Raw genomic sequence first — 19,452 nt, 5'->3', positions numbered from 1 at the left:
CTATTATCCAACAGGTCTCCATCGTCACTTCCAAGTCATATAGATACATCTCGCAATTGTAACATACTCATCATGTAGCTATCCATCCATCATTCCCACTAATAGGGACAATACCAAACATATAAGTTCAAAACACTTGCTCACATAATCAGCACCTCGGTGCTCAAGCCATAAGCAATGATCCGGCCTCAAGTCCTCCCGACTGGCCTAACATCAAACTCATAGAGATTACACCTCGCCCATCGATCGGGGAATTACCAGTCATCAAGGCACATCTAATACTGAGCATTTGTTCGCGCATACGAATATGTGGAAGGAACTGTAAAAGTTACTTTTTCAAGCTGAATCAAGGAGGCACGATTAAGAATTCAAGAATATGAAGTTTTTCCTAAAGGTTCTGCAACCTCCCGAGGATAAGTACAGACGTCTCTGTACCGATCCGTGAAACTCTACTAAACCAGCTCATGACTCGCGAGACATAGTAACCTAGGCTCTGATACCAACTTGTCACGACCCAAAATCCTAACCCGGTCGTGATGGCGCCTCTCGTGAGGACAAGGCCAACCAATCAACAAAACAGTACATCTCTTTATAATTACTCAGCAGGAATAAGTCTAAATCATGGGCAATATAATCTTTAATGTGAAATAAACGTGATTAGAACAAGAAAAACCCTCCCAACTCAGCCGGAAATCGGGTTGTCACAAGTCATGAGCTACTACAGAGTTTACTAATATTTTACAAAGTCTGGAATTATCATAAATAACAAAGATAAGGGAGAAAACGGGGCTGCGGACGTCAACAGCTACCTCGTTACTCCTAGTCACCGCCTGGTCTGGAAAGAATCAGCGCTCAGGAGCGAACTCAGCTCTGCCTGTATCTGCACACATGGTGCAGGGAGTAATGTGAGTACTCCGACCCAGTGAGTAATAAAAATAAATAACGACTGAAAACATGAAATCTCATAACGGCACAATATAGCGCTATCCCAAGCAGTAAAATCAGTTATACAGTAAAATAGTGAGTATCAGATAATTCTTCTTTTAAAACAGTAAAGACAAATAATTTCCACAGTAAGGATAAATCAAAAGCTTGCCCCTCGGGCTCAATATGTAAATCTCAGTATAGTATCAGCCCCTCGGGCTCACTCCCAACTCACCAGCACACAACATCAGCCCCTCGGGCTCACTCCCAACTCACCACACACAAGCAACGGCCTCTCGGGCCCACTCCCAACTCACCTGGGTACCCTGCGCTCACTGGGGGTGTGTACAGACTCCGGAGGGGCTCCTACAGCCCAAGCGCAATATCAATAGGCCTGAAAGCCTTCACACATCACACACGAGGCCTGAAAGCCTCCTCATATAACACTCGAGGCCTGAAAGCCTCCTCACATCACTCAACATATCCTCACGTATGGCCCTCGGCCTCAATCAGTCCAGAAAATAATCATAAGCCTCTTGGGCATCAGTAAAACAATAGTGCTCAGCTCAACAACATTATAAATATCATTAAATCTCGAGTTGAGTATAAATGTAGCTGAGTTCACAAAATAATATAATTCAATTGGACTGAGTTCAAATAATATTTCAATTCGTGAGGAAAATAGTGATGTAAATTCACAAAAGATTTCAGATAATTGGCACGAAGCCCAAATATGGCAATAAGCCCAATCATAGTGAAAAACAATAAATCTTTATCAATTACGCGGTAAAAATATCAACTGGGATGGACCAAGTCACAATCCCCAATAGTAAATGACCCCGCGCTCGTCATACAACGCGTGTCTCATCTCAACATAGCAGTATGTTGTGCAATCCGGGGTTTCAAACCCTCAGTGCATCATTTAAAATCATTACTCACCTCAAGACGGTCCAATGTATAGCTTGCGACGCCTTTGCCCCTTAAATCAGCCTTCACGCGCGTCGAATCTAACCAAAATCAGAGCGAATAGATCACAATATGCTAAGGGAACAATACCCAATCGAAAATACTCGAAAAACGCTAAAAATCACGAAGTTGGCAAAACCCGAGCCCCGGGCCCACTTATCGAAAAATTACGAAAGTCACATCACCGGATTCCTCGTCTCTCCACGAGTCCGTACATATAAAATTTACCAAAATCGGAGTTCAAATGACCCCTCAAATCTCCATTTAATTCTCTTAAGTTTCAAGCCCTAAACCACCATTTTTGTCCATAAATTACTTGAGTTTTCAGCTCTAATCCATGTATTTAACTTGGAAATAAATAGAAACAACTCACGTTTGATGCTTGATTAAACCCCCCTTGAAATCCTCTCCAAAATAATCCAAGCCAAATGAAAGAAATGAAAGAAATAAGCCAAATCCGTGTTTAAAGAATCTGCCCGTGCTTCGTTGAGTTGTACCTTGCACTTGTGCTATACAAGTTGTACATCCTATTAAAATTTTTCCTTGTCAGACACCTTCTGCTTAAACACCCATAACGTCTTGTATAAATATCCAAATGACAAATGGTTTGAAGATTTAAAAACTAGACTCGAAGATCTTTAATTTGATAAGTTGTACAACATATAACTCTTTATATATCCCGAGATATGAGCTTCTAAAGCGCATCCGTAAATTCTGTCAAAATCGCTCTACCAGCCATTTTTGATCCATCATAACTTTCTGAGATAATATCCAAATCACGAATGGTTTAACTTCCTGAAAACGAAAAATATAAGGGCTACAACTTTTGTGTTTTGAAATTTTTGTTATTTTTTATAGATTACAAGATATGAGCTTCCAAACTGGACACCTCGTGCCTGAAATTTTCTGGGCACAGTAGAAGCCTAAAAATTTCTGCAATTTTTTTCAAAGATGAAATAGTCCGTTTAACCACCCAAAACTCACCCGAGGCCAGTGGGACCTCAACCAATTATGCCAACATATCCCATAACATCGTTCAAACTTGTTTCAACCTTCGTAACGCTCAAAACAATATCACAACACCAAATTCGCATCGGATTCAAACCTATGAACTTTGAAACTTCTAACTTCCACATCCGATGCCGAAACACGTCAAAACTAGTCCGAATGACCTCAAATTTTGCAGACAAGTCCAAAATGACATAACGAAGCTACATCAACTCTCAGAATTCCATTCCGAGCCTCGGATCAAAATCTTACCTATCAACCGGAATTCGCCAAAATACTAACTTTGTCGATTCAAGCTTAATTCTACACCGGTCATCACAAAAATATTCCGGACACACTCCTAAGTCCCAAATCACCTAACAACTCTATACGAACCATAAAATTTGCATTTTGAGCGCTCTAACACATAAGTCAATATCCGGTTGACTTTTCCAAATTAAGCTTCCTTAAAAGAGATTAAGTGTCTCAAACCTTACCAAAATCATTCAGGAATGACTTCAAATTTTGCACACAAGTCACATTCGACATTACGGACTTGCCCCAACTTTCGGAATTGCATTTCGACCCCGATATCAAAATTTCCACTTCCGGTCGAATTTTCTCAAAAACCTTCAAATTTCTATATTTAGCCAAACGGCTCCAAAATGACCTACGGACCTCCGAATTCACTACCGATCACGCTCCCAAATCCAGAATCACCACACGGAGCTACTCCCAGTCTCGTAATACCAAACGGACATCAATAACACTGAAATGCATTTTAAGCCAAACTGATGCAATTTCTTCTAAAATGCTATCTTCCACAATAGGCGCCAAAACGCTCCCGGGTTATCCAAAACCCGATCCGGGCATACGCCCAAGTCCGAAATCATCATACAAACCTGCTGGAACCTTCGGATCCCAATTCCGAGGTCGTTTACTCAAAATTCCAATCCTAGTTCATTTCTTCAATTTTAAGCTTTCAAAATGAGAATTTCCATTTAGATTTGACTCCAAACTTCCTGAATTTTAATTCTGACCATACACACAAGTCAATATACCTGAGATGAAGCTGCTCATGGCCTCAAACTGCTGAATGACGCGCCGGAGCTCAAAACGACCGATCGGGTCGTTACAAGTTTCAGTACCTAGAAATCATGCCTATATGGTCTAAAAGATATCCACCCGTTAGATTAATCACTGGTTTATAAAATTATGGTCTGATTAACGTTTAGATGCCATGACTAAAGGATTCTTCCAGTTATCACTTAGGCAAGCCTGTAGGACAATTAAATCCTAGGTTTAAAATTATGATTTTTCTTGTTGCTTGAAATGTGCTCAGATTCAGTAAGTGATATAAATCAGTAGGCAAGCTAATAAGTACTTACTGCCTCACCTAAATAAAACTACTATTCACTTTGTTTCTACTCATTTAGATATCTTGCCTATAGGACTCCTAAAAATTGTTTGTTTGAAAGGCATGCATTTGTTTTGTCTATTTGTGGAGGTAAATATGAGCCCCCTTAATTGCATCTTTATGTGATAGTCCTATTTGACTTTTTGTTTGTCGCTTAGTTTCTTCCTTTTAAAACAACATAGGTGAGTCTAGAACCATCTTGCATAGAGGTTCTAAAAACCTCCAGGGCCACATGCAAGGGACGAGTAGTGCACGCATATGACACGTATTCGATGTTGTTAAAACGCTTAGGTAATAATTAAGGGAGGGTAATTGGGTAGTAAAGAATATGATGACTTGTGCGCTAATTCTATGTGTAGTACCCTAATTTGGGGACGGTTACCAAATATTGCACACAAGTGATCCTATATGCTAAAAAACCTAGGACCCCTTTACTCCTTGTTTTTAAAGTAATGTTTATTTGTTTATCTGCTTATAAGACTAATTCGCTTAAATTGTGTTTGGTCGGGACCAAGCGTTGTGGACCTCTAGGGGTGCCTAACATCTTCCCCTTAAGGTAATTTCGAGCTCTTACCCAATCTCTGGTAATGTAAACTAGTGCATGAATTATTTGTTCTAGGTGCCCTAACGCACCTTAATCCGTTAGGTGGCGACTCTTAAAATCTCATACCCAATTCCCAAAAGGAAAGGAGTTGTCCCAACAAATATCGAAGCCCGGACTCCGCGAAGAAAAAGGGGACGTGACAGGCTCACAGCCGTCTCAAAGTATCAAACTCAACACCATGGCTCACAACTATATTAAAGTATCATGCTCATAGCCGTATCACGCCATCAAACGACTTAAAAATTATTTTTATTGTATTTTTCATAAAATAATATATTTGCTGCAAGTCTAAGACCACTGATTACTATTATCGTAAGTCTTCTAGCCAACCAAAGTATTATTTTATTTTTTTCAAATATTCCCTAACAAGTGATTTTCATGGAGCCAATTGAAAGGGATCCTTCGGTCCTTCCTTTGTTGCGCCATTTTATTGTCCTTGCTGAACCGAAGTAAGAATTTTTGTTTGTTCCTCATAACCATCCTAGGTTTGGGACAGCAGCAAATATGGGCCTGTCGCACTTTCTTTACCGTTCATTTATCACCCCAACATCATAAACTCCCACCAATAAGTGTAAAGTGGGTTTGGCCCATTAACAAGCTATGAAATAAATAAGTATTATGATCTCAAATATTATACACTATTAAAATTAAGAAAGTGTCATTAATCTAATAACTCATGGGGTTCTTTCTAGCCATCCAAACTCACTTTAAAATATTTATGACATTGCTAGCATGAATTCTACTATCTCCAACAACTATTGATGATCAAATCAAACGGTGAAAATGTCATAGTTATAAAATGAATTACAAAATTTTACGGGATATCACACTATTTAAGTGTCAAAGTATGTCGTTAGATTCAGTGATTTCTCCAGACATGCGCCTGCTTTGTTCGTTACAGTTAGAGAGCGAGTCCGTAGATTTATTGAGGGGCTTAGTCATGATATTTGATCCAGTATGGCTTGGGTGTTGGATTCGGATGTTCCATTCCAGCAGGTGGTAGAGATCGCTCGCCAATTAGAGGGCATGTGGGACCAGGATAGAAAGGACAGTAAGGGCCATGAGAGAGAAGACATGTAAGTCCAGGAGAGAGAGGACGGACGGGGTTAGGAGAGAGAGGAAAGGGAGGCTAAGAGGTCTCGCAGACCAGGGAGATTACTGGTCCCTTTTTTGGAGGCAGGATATGATATAGTGGAAGCTTTATGGGTCAACCAGTTCAGTTTTCACTTTAGGCTTCGCTGAGTCTTCAGGTACCCATGGGTCTTAGACTACCCATAACGCACAACTTCCATAGCCACTTCAGCAGAGAGGTTGCTTTAAGTGTGGAGATACCAGACACATGGTGTTACATCCCATATTTTTGTACATGAAAGTACACTGTGAGTAAATTAATATAAGCTCGAGAATGAGATTATTTTTGGGTTATAAGTATTATGTTATTTCAAACAAGTGATAAGTAAATTCATGAAGGTTAGAGGGTAAACGAATCAAAGAAAACGAGTATCGTCGAAGGTTGTCGATTTGGGATCAAATACGGTCCGAGCTATAATACCAGATATTTATAGACTAGTACCATACAAGGTACCATATGACCGTCATAGTGTGATGTATAAAGTATATTAAAAATGAGTAATATTTTAAGTAATTTGAGACAATTCTTAAATTATGGGGGTAATAAGTTAATTACCGGGTAACAAGACCTTACCTAATTAACAAATAAGTTTGGATAAAGACTAAAATCCCCCACCCCCAAGTGGCAGCAAGCCAATTCTTAACCAAATGACTCTTAGTCATTTTGGCTAGGTGGCAAGTAATGGCAAGTTCTTAAATGGATGTTTACCCTATGGCACAATAACAACTTTTTATCACTATTTATTATCTCTAACCAAGTTTTCAAACACATCTGCTTCTATATTCACTTTATATATTTCGTGTCTTGTAAGTGGGTCTATCTATTACTTTAGGTGTCTCATTTTTGGTTTATGGAAGTTTAGGTTTGGGAAACTTGCGCGTATCTCTAGGTATGAGAATGTTGTAGTTCTTAACTAAGTGCTCCTTGCGTTACCTGGTGCAATCTTTTCCAAGAATATAATATAGATTTTCCCTACTCCAGGTATGTTAAGGCTATCCATTCTTTGTTTTTGGCATGATCTATATGACACGAAAGAAACGAACAAATGCACAACTTCCATAAATGACTCTATTCATAAAAATACTAGAGATGCTTATGTTCTTGATTCCCCATGTGTCATATTATTCTATCATCTGTTCATGGGTCTCAAAAATACGTAAGTTGGTAAAGTTTATTTCATGATATTAATCAGAGGCATAATGGTCTTATGACGTACCGAGAGATTTTATTAACGTATTTCATATGCATTTCATGCACCTATACATGTACATTCACCCATGACAAAGATGGCGTTATATACGTGTATATATATGTATATGGGATATGGGAAAGGTTATGGCGTTATATACGCACTACCACCTGATTAGTTGGTATACGTTGATGATTTTGCCCACAGTGGCCGAGATGATATGATAGGATGCCCTCAGAGGCCTGATGATGTTATGAAATATGTACCTATGCATGACATGACATTCGTACGCATATACATGACACTATAATTATTTCATAATTTAAAGAGTTATCTAGACTTACAGGTTGAGTCATTTACTCTATATTTCTTCCATGTCTGTTATGTAATTATTTATGTGCCTTACATACTCGATACAATATTCGTACTGACATCCCTTTTGCCTGGGGACACTGCATTTCATGCCCGCATGTCCCAATAGATAGATCGAGAGTCCTCCAAGTAGGCTATCAACTTAGCGGATGATGTTGGTGCGCTCTATATGCTCCGGAGTTGCTTGTTTAGTCAGTATGATTTAGACGCGTATTGTTTGGTATGGCGGGGCTCTGTCCCGACCTTTATGTTAAGTGTGTACTCTTACAGGCTTGTTGTTACATCTCGCGTTTTTCGTATGTTTAAATTTTGTCTTCAGTTAATTGACGTAGACTTGGGGATACGATTATCTTGAGGTTAATATATTTATATTAATTATAACAAGCGATAAGTAAGTGTTATGAAGGATAAAGGGTACACAAATTAAAAAAAATGAGCTTCGTTGAAGGTTGCCGATTGAGGAAAAAGTACGGGTCAAGCGATACTACCCGATATTTATGGACTAGTTCCATACAAGGTACCATATGGTCGTGATAGTATGATGTATAATGTATATTAAAAATGAATAGTATTTTTAGGTAATTTGAGATAATTCTTAATTATATGGGTAATTAATTGGCTAATTACCAGGTAATGAAACATTACCTAGTTGATTAATAAAGCTAGCGGATAAGATTAATACCTACCTTCCTCACCCCCCCCCCCAAAAAAACGTGGCAGAAGGCCACAAACTAAGATAATGACTAATTCATTTTATGACTAGGTGGCTACCTAAGGTTAATTAGAATTTAACAATTAAGACTTATCACAAGTCTTGTTCCATTTTCTTTTGGACAAATCCATTTTCATTTCCATATCATTCTTCCTAGATAAAAATACTTCAAGAACAGAAGATACTCAATCCACAAAGGCTTCCAATGAAAATTCTTGCAACAACACAATTCCAACGCGAATTGTTAGAATCGTAGCAATGTAAAATTTTGCGGTTCTAAAGGAGTATGGTGCAATCTTCTCCAAGAGTATTATATGGAGTTTTCCCTACTCTAGGCATGTTAAGGCTATCCCTTCCTTCTTTTTGGCATGGTCCAAATTATACAGAAGAAACGAGAAAACACGCGATATTCATAAACGACTCTATTCGTAGAAATACTGGGGGTCTCTATGTTCTTGATTCCCCATGTGACATATTATTATATCTTCTATTCATGGGTCTCAAAATAATATGCAGTTGATAAAGTTTATCCGGAAGGAATATTGAGATTATTAACATATTTTTATGTATTTCATGCATTTATACATGTACATCGACCCATGACCAGATGGCATTTTATACGCGTATTTATATGTATATATATATATATATATATATATATGTGTGTGTGTATGTGTGTGTGTGTGTGTGTAAATGGGATATTGAAAAAGGTTATGGCGTCATATACGCACCACCACCTGATCATTTGGTATATGTTAATGATATTGACCACAATGGCCGAGACGATATGATGGGATGCCCTCAGAGGCTTGATGATATTATGTACATCCATAACTATGCATGACATGACAATTATATGCAGTGCACGACATTATAAATTTTTCGAAATTTACAAAGTTATTCAGATTTACAGATTGATTTCTTTATTCCATTTTCATCAATATCTTTTATGTACTGATTTTCATTCCTTACATACTCAGTACATTTTTTGTACCGATGCCCTATTTCATGGGGCATGTGTTCATGCTCATAGGTGTAGGTAGGCAAGCTGACGGTCCCCCTTCTTAGGATCATTGATAAGCGAGACTTGGCGTGATCCACTTGATTCAGAGGTGCTTTTTATTTGGTACGATATGTTTGTATATGTATATATGGGCATGATGTGGCTCAGTACCGTCTTTATATAGGTGTATTTCTATTAGAGATCTGTAGGCTGTATCGTTGGATGGTACATACCTTTGTCAGCTTTCCATTATTGGTATATAGTTGTCTATAGCGGCCTTGCCGGCTCGCCCATTGTATGAAGAGCCGGTAAGGCCGCTATAGACAACTATATATATATATGCCTTTTGAGTAGGTTTCCTTCATGTATGTTATTCTCGTAATTCAGTAGATAATAATCAGGTTTATAGCTTAGACGCATCCTTAGGGGTGTTTGACAAGTAGGACTCAGGCACCTGTCGTGGCCCATCGGTTTGGGTCGTGACACTTGTAGACAGATGTCATGTATATGAATGCTTGTATGGCCTTGTTAGCCTGTTTTTTATCTTACAAATGATCATGTTGGCCTTATAGGCTCGTATGTCACAAATATAAGTTTTTATGTCAGGATTGGGTCATTCCATATTGAGTATTCCCTTATGCTTATTTAGGTTAGCCCATGACGGCCCGTTTTTTCCTTTTTCCAATAAAAGTACAATAAAAAAGATATGTTATGTTGGTGCTTGATTGAGTAAAGTACCGGGTGCTTGTTGCGGCCCATAGGTTTGGGCCGTGACAGAAGTGGTATCAGAGCAGTTATGTCCTAGGGAGTTTACAAGTCGTGTCTAGTAGAGTCTTGTTTATGGGTGTGTCATGCACCACAGTTATAAACAGAAGGCTACAGGGCATTTAGGACTCACTCTTTCTTCTTACTCTAGATAGTGTGTGAGAGCTTAGTCGTACGAACTCAATTTCCTAAACTCTATGTTATTCATAATACAACGATGCCTACATCCCGAAAGACGGTTGGTAAGAGATATCGCTGTAAAGAGTTGAAACAGAGGAACTCAATTTTTTGATCATGCTAATGATGGATAAATATGAGGTATTCAGCAGATCATATGTATACTAAAACGTGTAAGCCTCTTGATAACAAACCTTAAGGGAAGAATATTTATCCACCTTTATGGTGAAAGACAATGAGAGATTCAGAAGATAAATACAAGTTTAAAGAAGTAAAAGAAGCAAGGTAAAGAAGAGCACGAGGTACCCAGTTAATAAAGATTATCATTATTTACCTTTCAAAAAGGGAGACATAAGAATTTTTGAGTTACCTTCAACAGTGACAGATGTAGGTAAAATCGGCCACACCGATCTCAATTATGCCCTATGGGAGCTAACAGATATAGTTTAAGAGAAGAACGAGTCATCAGGATCCGGCTGGGGATAGAGTAAAATAGTGGATGGATTGGTAGACTTAATTGACATTTCTGAAGGATAGTGCAAACGTGGTAATGGATCTCCTTGTGAGACAACTTGATGGTGCACCATAAAATAGTACAACTAGATATGAGAAGCCTAGAAGGGATAAGTATTACCTTAATGTGACTCCCATCCCTGGTAGAAAGAGAATGTTAGGCAATTGGAGGAGCCAATGGATGGAACAAGAGGAGCTAAAAGCAAAAGAATGTTTTGTTCAAGTTTTTAGAATAAAGTGATAGACAGAAATGTTAGCAGGAAAATAAGAAGAGAGTTAATGAAGTAGTATGAGTAAAATGTGGTAGATGGATGACAACGGCAGATCAAAAAATGATAGTATTGCAGAGTCTATAGTTTTGTGAAGGGAGAAATGAGAGGTGACAGACCTTGAGGAAACAAAAGAGTATAGACCATAAAGTCATATCCTCACTTCGAAAAATAAGTTCGTGACTCCAACGCAATTACCAAAAGTAAAAGTTAGACCCTAGAATAATAGAAATCAATATGGACTGGTGAACAAGATAAACTAAACATGAATTAGAGACTAAGTGATTTGACAATAGTCAGCATCATGAGAATTTCAGATTTGTGTTCCGACGATAACATAATGGACAACATAAGACGATTAATGAGAAATTTAGAGAATGGTATTTCAAGAAGACGCTTCCCTAAAAGCAAGTAATATGAGCAAAGTTAAGCATACGAGATTGTATATGCCAGTTGCACTTAGTGTCACCATCGTGAGTAAGGGAATTTGTTATCCTTGGTACAGAAGGATTGCCGCAAGGTGAGTAAGGGTCATTGACATTATGAAACGACGCCAAAGATGAAGAGGTAAAACCTCTATAGGTAGATCCTCATGGCTTTAGATCTTAGTACTCCCCTAAATGGGGAATATGGAGTGATGTAGTATTAAGTTGGAATTAAGTGGTTCTAGTGACTATGGAATGGTAAAGGAAGAATGAGATAAAAATAAGAAATGAATGAGATGACACTTATCCAAATCCTACAAATATTCTACGATTCTAGAATATTCTGCAAGTATGACGTCAACGAGAGTAAGTAAGGGTTCCTGCCTGAGCTGTTATTAATAAATAATGAGCCAATGTGAGACGTAATTTAAGACAAAAAAAATAACCCAAGAAAGATTATGGGGAATATTGAGATGGGAATGGGCCAACGAGAAGTTATTAATTGATCAAGAAGAGCCTAGTTATGGCTAAACAAGAGGTTACAGATGATTTAGCAGATCATGTAAGATAAATATAGTAAAATCCAATATAGTGAATTCGGCCTCTCAGTTATGACATTCTGATCATTGAGAAATATTTAGATAGGAGTTGGGGTAGTTAAAGATACCACATGAGTGTTATGGAAATAAAAGAGAGTGCCACTGGGATGTCAATCAAAATATCAAGTTTGGAAGCAATCCTACAAGCACAATAGGGTGGAAGTAAGTAACTACGGATAATTATAGGCAAGGAAGGACATCAAAAGGTCCGTCGAGTATACAATGTAATATGCTCAAAAATTTACAAGGGTCAGGGGATCCCCTTTAAATACTGCAATGAAAAACGAGTTGAGGAAGTAAGGAAGAAGGCTTCAACCTAAGTTCAGTAACCTAAAGAGGAAATGGTTGTGTAACAAAAGTCTCATTACAAAATTGTATACACTCCAAAAAAAAGTGGCACCTACCATGGCTAATTAGCGGGGAGTAAAACCAAAAGTAATATTCGAGACCATATGAGTTGCACAAAATTTTTGGCACGCATGAGAATTCAGATAAGCTAAGTATGCATGCTACAAGGGGCAAAGAACCAGGAAAAGCAAGTGCTTACATTTGAAGAAAGTGGAAATGCAATGAAAGGAATTATTCGATTAATGATCAGTCGTAAAAAAACTCCGGTATGAGTTAAAAGAAGGAATTGGGTCCAAGTCATAGATAATGGTATCACTAATCATTACACGATTGTATCATGGTTTTCCATAGCATCCATGAAAGGCTAAAGTAATAACTAAATTCCATGAGCCGCAGATTTACAAGATAGCTTAATCCTACAAAAAGGTTGATCAGAAGGAAGAGGAAACTAAAGAGTTATATCAACCAAGTGAATCATGAGTCTGATTATTGGCCCCAGACAATTATAGAAATCTTATTAAGAACATTGCAGAATCACTCTTAATATTTGAGGTACAAGAGATTACAACAACTATATTCTATAATAACTCTATTATAAAGCCAATTAGAAGGGTACCAACCTCATAAGAAGTTAGTATGAAGCTCTCACCAGATTGTGTAAGGAGGTGCGAGTATTATAATAGAGCTTCAAGTTGTGGATGTGAATAATACCTATGTGGAAGGGAGGTCATGAAAGATATAGAAGATGTGATGTAAGATTTTTAAGGTAAGTAAGGTAAAGGCGGACAACATAGGAGATACTCAAATGCAGAAGGTTGTGAATTGTCCATACTTCGGACAAAAGGCTAGAGGTATTGGGATTCAGTATCCAATAATGATAGCATCATTGTAAGTGGAATATTTTCCAGCATATGGGTTCTAGGTATTGAGAGTTCTAAATTAAAACAGTAAAGAAGAGTTTGAGACAATGCGATGTCCCACTCGATGTTCCAGAAATAACGTAAGGAAATATATGGTGCAAGCAAGTTTAAGGGAGGTCTCGAGTAGTATAAATGGATATGTGTAAGTGACAAACTAAAGTATGGTAAATAAGGATAAGAAAATGCGAGTGAGAAGGTGACGAGAATGGATAAGTCCTCACGATTAAGCCCACGGAAACAAGAAGAGCTGATGGTGTTTCTAAGTTATACAAAGCTCAGCATAGCCTGAATGAACTCAAAGGAGTCTAATAGCCTGTTTGGCCAAGCTTCTCAAGGGGAAAAAAGCACTTTTTTTCCTAAAAGCACTTTTTTTTCCTAATTTGAGGTGTTTGGCCAAGCTTATTTGGGAAAAAAGTGCTTTTGGGAAGAACCAGAAGCAGTTTCAGAGAAGCAGAAAAAAGTAGCTTCTTTCCAAAAGCAGAAGCAGAAGCAGTTTTGGCTTTTCTTCTTACCTAAAATACCCTTAACAAAATATAGTATATACCAAAATAACCCTTAAACCTAATACTTAGGATATTAATTTATAAATATTTCTTCTTATTTTTAGGAAAACTTTCTAATATATAGTGACTTTAGGGGTGAATGCTTTTATATTTGTTGAAGGAATTTTAATATATTTAACTTATATTAAAAGAATTAAGTACTTTTAAATTTTATTTTCATATTTTACTTAAATAAAATGAATTATTTTTAATTATTGCATGTAATAATAAAATTTTGATATTATTTATTTACTTATAATATTAATTATTAAGTAAATCTATTCATGTCCTTATTCGTAATTTGACACATAAAAGCACTTTCTAAAAAGCTTGGCCAAACACAAATTATTTCTCAAAAGTGCTTTTCAGACTGATTAGCCAAATATAAACTGCTTCTCTCCAAAAGTACTTTTTTCAAAAGCACTTTTGAAAAAAGCACTTCTCAAAATAAGCTGATTTCTCCAGCTTGGCCAAACAAGCTATAAGACTAATGGCATTTAGAATAAATGGAATGTTGTCCTGCTAGTAGAATGAGGGTATAATTGTGGTGGATAAAGAATGACGTTTTGGGCCTTCGATTAAGTAATGGCTTGAAGAGGATTTCACGAATTGTATGGGATTAAAATACCCACGCAAGGTGAATCACATTATGATACTATGAAATACGGTTATGGAAGTATAGTATCGCCCCTAGGTGGATCAATCTAGTTACTCCAGATGTCCCCAATGAGACGTGAGCCCTAGCGGCAGTGTTACATAAGAGATCAAGTTAGCAGTGGCAGATGATAGATCAATATTGAGGTGAATCAACAATGGATGGACACAAGTCACAAAGTATGAGGTAAGATTAGGCCTTCATTCTTAAGATGAACAAGTAATGAAGAAGCATTAAAGGATTTAGATTTATACATATTGGATAAGTAACGAAAATAGCCTGAAGTTTAGTAACAAACATTTGTAACGATAAATCAAAGTAAGAGTTAAGGTATAATATGACCTACCTAGATGCAATAAAGTCATACGAATAGATAAGCGGATCTATGAAATAAGATATAGCAATATTTGTAAGTTAAAAAAAAAGTACCGAGCAAAGGAATTCAAGTATACCTATCGATGCCCATAGGGACATCTTGTCAAGCTCTGTATATGTTTACAATGTGAGGCCTAGAGGTTGGCTAAAAGCGGGAGGAAAAGAGGAGAGAAGAGTTGCATAAGTGCACATACAAAGTTAGAGTCGTACAGGCTGCATGATAGAAGGTAGCAACAGTTACGAGATTAGAAGGTTTCTGACTACAAGTTGTGGTGTGAGAAAGAGGCTTGAAGGGGGGGAATGACTAGGCCTTTAGATTTATTCACACAACAGTTGCCTAGATGTAAAGTGGAGTAATAAAGTATTCTAAAGACATAGGCTATGAAAACGATAAGTGCACCAGTCAACATTCGAGGACGAATGTTCCAAGGGGGGAATGATGTGACACCCCATGTTATCGTACATGAATGTACGTCATAAGTAAATTGATGTAAGCTCGAAAATGAGATTATTGTTTAGGTTATAAGTAATATGTTATTTCAAATAAGTGATAAGTAAATTCGTGAAGGTTAGAGGGTAAAATAATCAAAGAATATGAGTTTCGTCGAAGGTTTTCGATTTGGGAGAAAATACGGTCCGAGCTATAATACTTGATATTTATGGAATAGTAACATACAAGGTACCATATGACTGTGCTGGGTAATAGGACATTACCTAATTAACTAATAAGTTTTGATAAAGACAAAAAAAAACCACCCCACCCCCACCCCCTACCCCACGTGAAAACAAGCACATTCTTAACCAAATGACTCTTAGTCATTTTGGCTAGGTGGCAAGTAATGGCAAGTTCTTCAATGGATGTTTACCCTATAGCTCAATAACAACTTTTTGTCACTATTTATTATCTCTAACAAAGTTTTCAAACACATCTGCATCTATATTCACTTTATAAGTTTCTTGTCTTGTAAGTGTGTCTATCTGTTACTTTAGGTGTCTCATTTTTGGTTTATGGAAGTTTAGGATTGGGAAACCTGCTCGTATCTCTAGGTATGAGAATGTTGTAGTTCTTAACTAAGTGCTCCTTATGTTACCTGGTACAACCTTTTCCAACAATATCATACGAATTTTTCCCTACTCTAGGTATGTTAAGGCTATCCATTCTTTGTTTTTGGCATGATCTATACGACACGAGTGAAATGAACAAATGCACAACTTCCATAAATGACTCTATTCATAGAAATACTAGAGATGTGTATGTTCTTGATTCCCCATATGTCATATTATTCTATCATCTGTTCATGGGTCTCAAAAATACGTAAGTTAGTAAAGTTTATTTCATGTTATTAATCAGAGGCATAATGGTCTTATGATGTACCAAGAGATTTTATTAACAAGCTTCATATGCATTTTATGCATTTATATATGTACATTGACCCATGACCAAGATGGTGTTATATACACGTATATATTTGTATATATAAGTATATGGGATATGTGAAAGGTTATAACGTTATATACACACCACCACTTGATCAGCTGGTATACGTTGATGATTTTGCCCACAGTGGCCGAGATGATATAATGGGATGCCCTCAGATGCCTGATGATGTTATGAAACATGTACCTATGCATGACATGACATTCATACGCATATGCATGACACTATAATTATTTCATGATTTACAAAGTTATCCAGTCTTACAGGTTCAGTCATTTACTCTATATTTCTTCCATGTTTATTATGTACTTATTTATGTGCCTTACATACCCGGTACATTATTCGAATTGACGTCCCTTTTGCTTGGGAATGTTGCTTTTCATGCCCGTATGTTCCGATAGACAGATCGAGAGTCCTCCAAGTAGGCTATCAGCACAGCAAAAGATGTTGGTGCACTCCATTTGTTCCGGATTTGCTTGTTTTGGTCAGTACGATTTAGACACGTATTGATTAGTATGAGGGGCTCTGTCCCGACCTTTATGTTAAGTGTGTACTCTTAGAGGCTTGTAGACAAATGTCATGTATACGAATGCTTGTATGGCCTTACCGACCAATGTTTTAAGTATACAAATGATCATGTTGGCCTTATAGGCCAGTATTGTCACGACCCAAACCGATGAGCTACGATGGGCATCTGGTACCTCACTAAACCGAGTAGCAACATAACATATCTTTTCATGTCATACTATCATAAATAACCGAGCCGGAGAGGCTACCGTTAAATAGGTAGAATACAGCCGGTAATGCCAACTTATATATAAGACATATGAGCCTCTAAGACAAACATAACCTCTTAAACACTGAACATAGGACGACAAGGCCATACAATCTTTTATGTACATGGCATCTTTCTACAAACCTCTAAGAATACATAATTTTCATAATGGTCGGGATAGAGTCACCCCATACCAAACAACGCACATCTAACTCATACTAACCAAACAAGCAACTCCAAAGCAAATGGAGCGCACCAACATCTTCCGCTGAGCTGATAGCCTACGTGGAGGGCTCGCGACTTGTCTATCGGGACCTGCGGGCATGAAATGCAACGTCCCTATGCAAAAAGGGACGTTAGTACGAATAATGTACTGAGTATGTAAGGAACATAATTAAGTACCTAACAGACATGGAGGAAATATAGAGTAAATGACTCCACATGTAAGCCTGAATAACTTTATAAATCATGAAATAATTATAGTATCATGCATATGCGTATGAATGTCATGTCATGCATAGGTACATGTTTCATAACATCATTAGTCTCTGAGGGCATCGCATCATATCATCATGGCCACAACGAGCAAAAAACATCAATGTATACCAGCTGAGCAGGTGGTGGTGCGTATATAATGCCATAACCTTTCCCATATACCATATAGACATATATATATATATGCATACATATATACGCGTATATAACGCCATATGGTCATGGTTTAATGTACATGAATGCAATGCATGAAAAGTACGTTAATAAAATCTTTGAGAATGTCATAAGACCATTTTGACTTTGAGTAATATCATAAAGTAAACTCTTTTCAAGTTTCGTATTTTTCTGAAACCCATGAACAAATGATAGAATAATATGACACACGGGGAATCAAGAATATGTGCACCCCTAGTATTTCTATGAATAGAGTCATTTATGAAAGTTGCGTATTTTGCTCGTTCCATTTGTATAATATGGATCATCCCAAAAGAAAGAAAGGATAGCCTTAACATACCTGAGTCGATTCTCTTGATAATCCCTCTAACATACGTTAATTGCGACAAACACGTGGCGGCAAGATCGGAGTAGGGAAAAATCCGTTGCTTAAAATAATAAGGATTCTCGTTTGATTCCTTGAAGATGCTTATGTGATTTTGTTGAATTGTTAAAGATGAAGATTCTGACGTTGAATATGCATCTCTCTTTTATGAAGTAAGGAGATCGTTAATGTTTGAGCTCCATTTGTTTCCTAAAAGTGCAATTCTTTTAGAATTGCAAAAGGGAACTTATGTAATTTGATGACTTATACTGAAGTCTTAATTAAAGAGGGTGGGTCCCACTTTAGCATGACTTTGCCATAAGATATCCTAGTTGTGACACCAAGCACATGACGTTAAGAGTCATTTTTAGCCAAATCTTCTTGGCTGCCACGTTACTACATTTAACTTTATCCAAAATTTCACCCATTTTCATTAATCGACTTATTAATCCCCCACTAATTTAATAATTAACCAATTATAAACATAATTAAGAATTATCTCAAATTACATAAATACTTGTAATTCTTTATTTTAGAAATAAATTCTGTGTTCTGGGGCCTTAAAACCCTCTTTTTGTCCCACATTGATTTGCGTGTGCAGTCCGGACGCATATCCGGAAAGCTATTATGTGAAAATCTGTGAAAAATGATAAATTTTCCTTTAAAATGAATTTAAGTTGACTTCGGTCAACATTTTAGGTAAACGGAGCCATAGGAAATATGAGACTTGGGAATATGCCCGGAATCGAATTCCGAGGTCCCAAGCCCAATAAATGAATTTTTTAAAAAATTATTTTCTTGAATATATATGAGTTTTTGGAAATAAAATGTGTTTGGAATTTGATGGTATCAGGCCCGTATTTTGGTTCCAGAGCCCGGTACAGGTCTTATATGTGATTTAAGTTGTGCCTGTAAAGTTTGGTAAGAAACGGTGGTCATATGACATGATTCGGAACCTTAATTATAAAATATAAAACTTTGAAAGTTCTTGAGATTTCTTTGATTTTGAAGTTAAATTCATAGTTGTTGATGTTATTTTGATGATTTGATTGCATGAGCAAGTCTGAATGATATTTTTAGGTTGGTTTGCATGTTTGGTTTACAGCCCCAATGGCTCGGGTGAGTTTTGGATAGGCCACGGAGTGAAATTTGGAATTAGGAAACTGGCTCGCAAATGCGAACAATGTGTCGCAAATGCGAATTTTGGCCTGGGCTGCCTTGGTCGCAAATGCAACAACAGCATCGCAAATGTGAAGAGGACTAGAATCCTCAGGGTTCGCATTTGCAAACCGTTGTTCAAAAATGCGAGGTT

The sequence above is a fragment of the Nicotiana sylvestris genome, chromosome 10 (assembly GCF_000393655.2).
Source record: "Nicotiana sylvestris chromosome 10, ASM39365v2, whole genome shotgun sequence".
Classification (NCBI taxonomy): domain Eukaryota; kingdom Viridiplantae; phylum Streptophyta; class Magnoliopsida; order Solanales; family Solanaceae; genus Nicotiana; species Nicotiana sylvestris.
Note: the sequence above shows the minus strand (reverse complement) of the source record.